The sequence below is a fragment of the Oryzias melastigma genome, linkage group LG9, assembly GCF_002922805.2.
Source record: "Oryzias melastigma strain HK-1 linkage group LG9, ASM292280v2, whole genome shotgun sequence".
NCBI classification, from domain to species: Eukaryota; Metazoa; Chordata; class Actinopteri; order Beloniformes; family Adrianichthyidae; genus Oryzias; species Oryzias melastigma.
Window position 1 is genome coordinate 19,745,917 of NC_050520.1, and position 8,365 is coordinate 19,754,281.

General features: G+C 36.9%; 1 protein-coding gene across 2 annotated transcripts in view; it reads left to right on the forward strand.

Annotated features, from left to right (window-relative positions):
* The window catches only part of pip5k1bb (phosphatidylinositol-4-phosphate 5-kinase, type I, beta b), a 40,290-nt gene that overhangs the window by 3,464 nt on the left and 28,461 nt on the right, over positions 1 to 8,365 (forward strand). The window contains exon 1 of one of the 2 annotated variants that reach the window (XM_024275479.2): positions 32 to 306. The exons of the other annotated variant lie outside the window; for it this stretch is intronic. The gene's annotated coding sequence lies outside the window, so the exon portion shown is untranslated. Of the gene's footprint in view, positions 1 to 31; positions 307 to 8,365 lie in introns of those variants that run through there. 2 annotated transcript variants of the gene reach the window in all.

Consider the following 8,365-nt stretch of genomic DNA (forward strand, 5'->3'; position numbering starts at 1 on the left):
GCGCTGTAGAGTCACCCGCGCTCTGATGGAGAGGTAGAAAACAGGCAGGGCAGGAATCCAGCAGACAGACACACCGGCTGCTGCTGCTGCTGCGGCTGCACTCTGCGGAGGAGACCGACTCCAACCGGACACGCTCCGCCTGCTGCGCAGACAAGTTCGGTCCTGAGCTTTTCTAACGCCGAACCGGAGTGTTGTCACCAGTTCGGGACCGTCAGCTGGAGGGGGAAAAGGCTTTCCGGGAGGACTGCAGCAGCTACGCAGGAACATATTTGTCTGGAGACCTCAGAGGAGAAGACGAACACTACTGTGAGTTTGATGGACCTCAAACGCGGTTTTGTCTGAAATCTGGTTTTCTGGACGTTCCGTTTAGAATAACAGAAGTACAGAAGCTTTTTTTGTGGCGACAGGTGGAAAATTGCAGGTGAGCTTCAGCTCAGGCACGTCATCTATCTGTCAGGGTTTCTCATTTTTATCCAAAATACACTTAAATAAAGGAGAAAGTCAAGTCAGTGGGAATTTTTATAAAAAATAATTTGAGCCTAATTAACTAATGTTCCTTTCATAGTGATTTATGTCACCTTAAAGGTAAAAAGGTGGTTGGAAGAAGCTCTAAATGTTAAAAAATGAGGATAAAAATAAAAAGCAGTGATACAAAAAGGTATCTAGGTTAAAAAAGTATAAAAATATAAACTTAAAATCTTTTGGGGTAGTTTTAAGCTATAGCTTTAATTCTCTAAAGCACTTTTTGTTTAGTTTAATTAAAAGCTTTATAAATAAAGTTAGATTTGAATGTTTAGTTTTGGACCAGGTGATATTTAGAGGGCTGCACTCAGGCAAGCTGATACTGTCTTACTTAGAGAGGTTGGAGCTGATAAAGAAAGCTGGGATCTGCTCTGGAGACTCTAGAGCTGATTATTTGAAGAAGGATGCTTAGTAAGATGAATGTAGAAAACCCTGTGCAACCTCTTCATAGAACAAGAGGGCCTTAAACTCTGAGAGGAGACCCCTCCAGCTCACAACCATAATATTCTAAAAAAATTGCTACAACGTATTGAAATAACTATGAATGAGTGTGTAATGCGTGGATGCTAAAACTTCCAGCTGTCATGCTAAATAATCTGGAAAATGTATTTTTAATTAACTTAAAGATTTATTGAAATTCATGTGGTAACAACAATGCAGAGTTGAATGGAGAAGAAACATAGACCAGCTTTTAGCATCAGTTTAGGAAAATTACATGGTTTCCAGATAGAAATAAAGGTTATTTGGAGACTTGAAACCATGAAATTGGTAAATAATCGACTACAGAGTAAATTAGTGAGATTCAAGATTATTGTTGTTTATCATATATTTTTGAAAAACCCTTTCAGCTTTTTCAGAATTTAAAGATAAAAGATGATAGTTTCATGTCTATTTCATAGCTCCTCCAGTTTACCAGATGAATGTCAACATAACAACAACAGTACATATATAAGAACATGTATAAGAGGTTTTTCGTCCCTATGCTGTGATCAGGACGGTCTTTGTTCTAAAATGATGGGTGTCCAATACAGCGCTGAAATGGAGCTGGACAAATATACAGAGACCCCTATTTGAGGCAACACTGAAGCATTAGTAACTTGAACCAATGCTACTCACTACAATTCAATAAAGTTTATTTATAAAGCTTTGATTAATCAGCAACCAATGTTTTGTTGAAGTACTACACAGAAAATCTTGAAAAACATCAAATTAAGATAAAAAAAAATCATAAATGTGTTTTTTTGTTTACAAATACATGGCAGCACTCTAGTGGAGTAATCGGCTGATAAAAAATAAAAAAAGTCTCAAAATGCGGAATAATCTTTTGTAAAAATGTCAGGAACTTTTCAATTCCAGCAGCTGCTGTCACCACCTGAGAGGAATAAGCTCCAAAAAACTTATAGCTGGGATGGATTTTGACAATTAAAAATTGAATGTCTATTAACATTTTCTTGCACAGCCCCATTATTAACCTCTTAGAACAGTGAAGTGGAGCTCTTCTCTTCTAGTAACTCGCCACCAGGCGCACACCGCCTCCCTGTCCCTAATTCACACCTCCATAAAGAAACACGGTGGTGGTAGTATAATGTAGTGAAGCTGTTTTTGAATCAGGAAATAGACGTTTTTTAATAATAATAAAAAAAGTCTCGCTCAACTAATTATTGGAAAACCCACATAATGTATTATTTTTTAATTAAAAGTATACAATAAACTTTCCAGTGTACTTCCTCCTCTTTTTAGTTTATTTTTTAAATCAATAAACACTCTTGTTTTAGTAACCAGGATAATGTTTGCTATGAAATATAGTCAAAAGCAAATGATCATGCAAATTTGACTGTTCGAGTTTGTTTACCCTCTGGAGGTGGTTGGTCCAGGTGGGTACGCTTGATCGACGGGACGTTTGAAAGGGAAAGCCATTCATGCAAATTCCTTCCTTCCCCCTCTGGAGTAACACCTGAGCTTCCATCCTGCTGCTTTTGCATCGATAAGTTGCTTTTAGTGCAAAATACATCTGTGCATTATGTAATGTCCCCTGTAACAGTCGCTGCAGAAGTGCCATCCCTTTTTTTTCTCTTTTTTCAGGGCTCATTGCAATCTCTTATTGGATTTTATTTTATTGTTTACATCTTACATTGGGGTTGTGTGTTCCTGCTTCAAAGAAGTATCACAATAATTGGCGACTTTAGGGCTTTTATTGTAGTCTTGTGATGTTTGGGTGAAGAGAACTCCTTGTGTCGTTCAAAATGAGCAAGCGTCTGGATCTGGTTAAGACAGAAGGCTTTTAATATATATATATACCAACTGAAAGGTTTTCTTTGCACAAGAGGGTGTGTTCATTTTTATCATATGCTGATAAAAAATTGCCTCACTGTGTTGTGACCATAAACTATGGGACTTTGTAATGTTTGTGTTTGCCTGGAGTGATATCCACACTTACCATAGCTACTGTGTTTAGATCCTTTAGAGCAACATATACTACACACTGTAAGAATAGAACACAAAAGCAGCTTTGTGGTTTTGAAATTATTCAGCAATGGTTTCATCATAAACGTACATGTTCTTAATGAAAACAAATATATATCTTCTTCAGTTTCTGCTGGATTGATGTATTAAGTTGATATCAGAGCAGTTAAAACGATCCGTCTCGTTCAAGGACATTCGGGAGACGCGTTCATTCTGCTCCAATCTTTCTCTTTCTACTCTTTTGCCATGGCTACCACTTTTCATTTCATTGTGCGTCACTGTTTTGATTAATCATTGGCTGAAGATTGCCAGTCATGAAATGATAGATATCCCCAGCAAATAAAGAAGAAACTTCCGGTTGTGCTTTTCCAGTATTTTCTTAGACGACTGGTTTACACGCAATCCCCTGATTATAGATTTAATCAACACACAGGCTTTTGATGCAAAATGTTTGGATTGTAGTTTTTAGTAGGAAATATTAATATTCATATTCAATTTTGAATTAAAGTCTATTCAAATCATTTTTTGATCTATTTCTAAATTGTTCCCTGCGGTCTTTTAATTACGACTATACTGTTTTTAAATAAAAAAAACACATGTTCTCTCGGACATATTTGCCTCCGTGTTGTGGGCGGGACTGTTGGTGCGGAGTAAGCCCGCCCCCTTCCCATCATCAATCTGTTTACGTGCTCTTCCACTAGCTTACAGCCCTCACACACCCAAACTAACATTAGCGGTGCAACAAAAATGGCGAGAAATATCAGAGCTATCCAGTCATACAGTTCGGAGCTGTATGATGATATTTCACAAGAAGCATCAATGGAGGAAAAAAAATAGCTTTTATCTACATTCAAACAAAAAGTGACATAGCTAGCATTTTTTGGTGCTACTGTGAATCAGGGTGATAACGAAAAAAGAGGCCCCCTGACATCAACTTGTCATAATACTACACCACCATCCTCTAGTCATTTTGAGGCCCCTCACTTCTTGGCTTTTGTTTAGTCATAGTGTGCTGGTACCACCATCTAAGCACAGTTTGTGCTGCTCTGTCTCTCTCACTGCGTTATCTGTTTTATTGTCCTCATTCACTGGCCAGGCTCCACTTACATCAGCACATACCAAATGCTGCTTTGACACCCGCTTTCAGTCAGGAGTCAGTACTGTCCATAACTCATCTTTTTATTATTTGGACTTTGAGAATTTGTTGCCCATAACGTGACAAATTCAACTTCTGAGACATATGTCTAAAAGATAAATGAAAATAAATTAAACCAAGGCGTTCTACATACAGTCTACTGCTTGAATAACATCCACATGTACCTATTCTTAAAGTATTGATTTAATGTTTTTCTGGATAGAAAATCATAAAAACAATATATATGATGACAATGAAATAAAATCAAGAGCATTTACATAACGTGACTGATGGAAAAAATTTACTCTGTCATGAGGATGGCTATAAACTTTATACTTTATTGAGGTTTTAGAGGCGATAGTATCTTTAAAACGAATTTTTTTGAAAAAGGACAAAATCCTATCAATATTCAAAACTTTATTTGGTCATATTTAGAATGCCATTCCTCGTTTCCTTTGATCATTTTCTAAATGTGCTGATAGATGTGGTTACTTTTGGTTTTTAAGAAAGTAAATGATCAGAGTTTTCCTGACTGGCATTAGAAAAAAAAATCCTTCAAAACACTCTTAAACTTAATGATTTGGAAAAAGTTGCATCCTTCAGGTGTGGACAATGCAAAATTCTGATGGTGTGGAAATATTTAGCAAAAACACTGTAGAGTTTAAATGAAGTAAAAAAGAAAATTGCTTGAAATCTAGTGAACATTTGAAACAAAGAGGCTCTAAAAGCAAAGTATTAATTTGTTGTTCTGACTGCAGCTGTTTGTTGAAATGAAAATTATTATCACCCTCATATGAACATTCAGCTACAGGAACAATCTGTTTTTGAAGTGTTGATGCATAGATACTCTAAGTGTCTGCTGCACTTGCAATCTCATTACTCATGCTACACACAGTTACTACTCACTGCAAGGGTAGCAAGCTGTTTAAAATGTGGGTTTACTTATCAAACATACAAAGCGCTCATTGTTGCCAGATGATTTCAAACAAACATTTTATTCTTTACAGATGAACAATTAATCTTAGAAATTCGTCCTTAAACCTTGTTTTCTTTAGCAACTGGGTAGTGATAAATGAAGAAGAGGCGTTCTATGTTTCTACAATTTTGCTTCCTTATGAGTTCAATTAGAAATAAATAGTTAGGACAATATTACTTTCACCATTTCAAATCTTGGTAGGTAATTTAAGGATCTGGTGTCATGAAGGTCAATGGTGAGGCACTAGGTGTTTTATTTTGAAAGTTTCCCCTCTAAAAACATAGGAGAAAAAAATCTTTAGATGTTTTTATTAGTACGTAAGGTGAAAACACTCCAGATTTGACATGTTTAAGATAAACCGAACAGTTTTGTTGTTAGTTTGTCTGTGGACATTATCAACTGTTTTTGCAACACTTCATGGCGTTCCCAGCACCAAATGTCTCCGCGCCTGACTTTTCCACTCAACAGATTTTAATTATTTTTGGTAAAAATGTCAATTTTGCTGCTGTATCGAGGAATGTAAATCTCATTAGTCTTCATTTATTCTGAGAAAAACATGTCAACAGTCAGAGATAACGGCTGACGACACCAGTCTACAATCAGATTACTCTCTGTCACAATCGTTTCTGCTGCTCGACACATATTGTACTGTCAGATTTACCCGTGCAAAGCACAAACATGTTTGTGCTCATTTACAGTAAGATAAATCGCCTGACGAATGATGAGCGCGAGGAAAGTACTTCAGTTCATCTGTGTTGCTGTGCTGCACGGATGCAAACATTCCCAGTAATATCAATGCCATCTTAATGACCTCCTAAACGATCGGCCTCCCCTCCCTGGCTGCAGAGCACGCTGGCACCAGCTTTGAAAGGGCAAAAGAAAACGCTTGAAGGGGGTTCACGGCAGTGATTGGCCTCTAATTGTTCCGCGCCGCGTAACGATTGGTCGGTTGAAGTCTGCTGGCAGAGTGAGCGGTTGGCACTCTCTCAGGAATTCAGATTATTCTGAGGTTGTGTTGTTTGTTTTTGTTTAGGCCTTGTTGAATCCCCTAATATGAAGAAAGTTTGCAGAAGCGCACTCAGGGAGCAGTGCGGTGAGGGAATGCAGGCAGGAAGAAAGAAATGAGAGAACTGGCTAAGTGAACCTAAACCAGCTGGAGAAAACAGTCATGAATTGAGAATTTGAAGAACAAGAAAATGTTTCTCTTTCCGTTTGTCTTCTGAGAACCACGCAAGATATTTAGCTACTATAAATGAACGGAAGCATTTGGAGCTTCCATGTTTGGTTTAACGCAGAATAAAATGACAATAAACCTTCTTTTGTCTTTTCCACCATTGTGCCATGTTTTTTACCCACCATCCATTGCGTTCTGAGGCTGCATATAAAAACCCTGCTATAATAAGCCCTTGTCTGAGTGAGTGTCGTGCTGCACAGTATCACTCAGGGCTTCTGCCTGCTTCTGTGTCTTAGCGGGACATTATCCCTGTTTACTTTCCATATACTGGTCGCTATGTTTTGCTCACCCCCTCCATTCCCTCCGCTGAGTCATGTGACTCTGTGGACACAGAGGGTGACCTCGGCTTCGCCGTCTCCCATGCAGAGTGGAACTTGAATCCATTTGCAATCTGAATTACAAATGTGCCCTCTGAAACTCCTTACTAGTTTCCTGCAAGTAAATCTTGTAAATGTGATTTTAGTTTGGATTCCCAGTGTGCGTAGTTCCTCAAAACCTTCATTGAGTCTAAAGTCATCCTTAGCAGAGCCTCACGGTGTGGCTCAAAGGAGCAGAATGATTTTAGGCTCCTTCCTGCTGATACAAGGTGTCTACTGATGGGCCAGCGGTTGTTAGATGAGGATCAACACAAAGTAGCAGCATATTTGTTACAATAATTCTCAAGTGGCAGCCTAAAACAAAGACACACGTTTAAGTATCAGAATTTCTCCTGAATTATTTTTGTGATGTTTTGCAAATTAATTGAAACTATGATCATTCAAGTTCTAATGAAATTCAGAATTGATCAAAACATAATCAGAAGCAAAACAAAACAGCAGAAAAATAGGTTCTTTTTGTAATTTGTTGTTCTTTTTATTAATTCTTATGCTTTCTTTGCTACAATTCTCATTTTCCAGCTCAAGAGTTGTGACTTTGCATTGAATCGAACTTGACATTTGGTCCTGTTGTGTGACTGATTTGATTAGGCATGAAAGAAAGCTGGAGCGGAGTATTTCCAGCTAATACTGTCACTGCAGTTGAAGATGCACCGGATATCTTTAAGTGAATGAAAGGCCTGTAAGACTGTAGCGCTTGGCGAGGAATTGAAAAGACATGTGGTCAAAGGTTTAGCTAATGAGAGGAAGAGTGATCACACATATTAAAACAATATTTTTAAAATGAGAATTAAAAAAGAAGTATTTAGCTTTCTTTTTTTTTAAGGAAACATTTTTGATCATTTTCTGTGTTTTTTCGTCCTCTTTTGTGCCTGTCAAATCTAAAAGGTCAAAGTCAGCCCGAAGACATAAACCTTTTATTTTTATTATTTCACAGAGCACAAAGGTCTAACATTTAATGTTATGTAACAACATGTGTTTAGACTAGGGGTACATTTACATTGGAAAGCATGTATTTTTTCTGTGAACATATTATGATTAGGAAGAATATTATATTAGTTTAATAGTTTTATATTTTTAAAGTATTAATATTAAATTATATATAGAAGAATTATACTTTCGGAACGTATTTGCACACCTGCATCATCTGCAAAAAGGGTTTAAATTTACATAAATTTGCAATTTGTGTTTGTTTTTTTTATTCGTTGGTCCGGATGTTTGGGTTTTCTGCAGCTCCTGGTGTTGGTTAACACATTTTTCATCAACATATGTTGAGTAAGAGTGTGTATTTGTAAGAGTCTGGTAATACAATACGTATTATGATATGTCTCACTGTACGATACATATCACAATGCGATGCATATCCCACAACTTTACAACATTTTAAAAAAAAAAAATTTAAGAGTATGACTAAGAAAAAAACTCCACCTGAATATAAATGCATCTGTCATTGCAATAAAGTGGTAGAATTAATTTTATTCAATGATCACAACGTTAAGCAGTGCAACTGAATCTCATATTGGCTACAAGTTGCTTTTACCTACATATTCATGGTGCTTTTCTTTTGGTAAATTAACAAACATTTGTTCTTAAAGGGAACAATCAGTATTGTCTAATTTCCACAACAAAATATTTATCAGAATAATTAAAAAAAAGACATT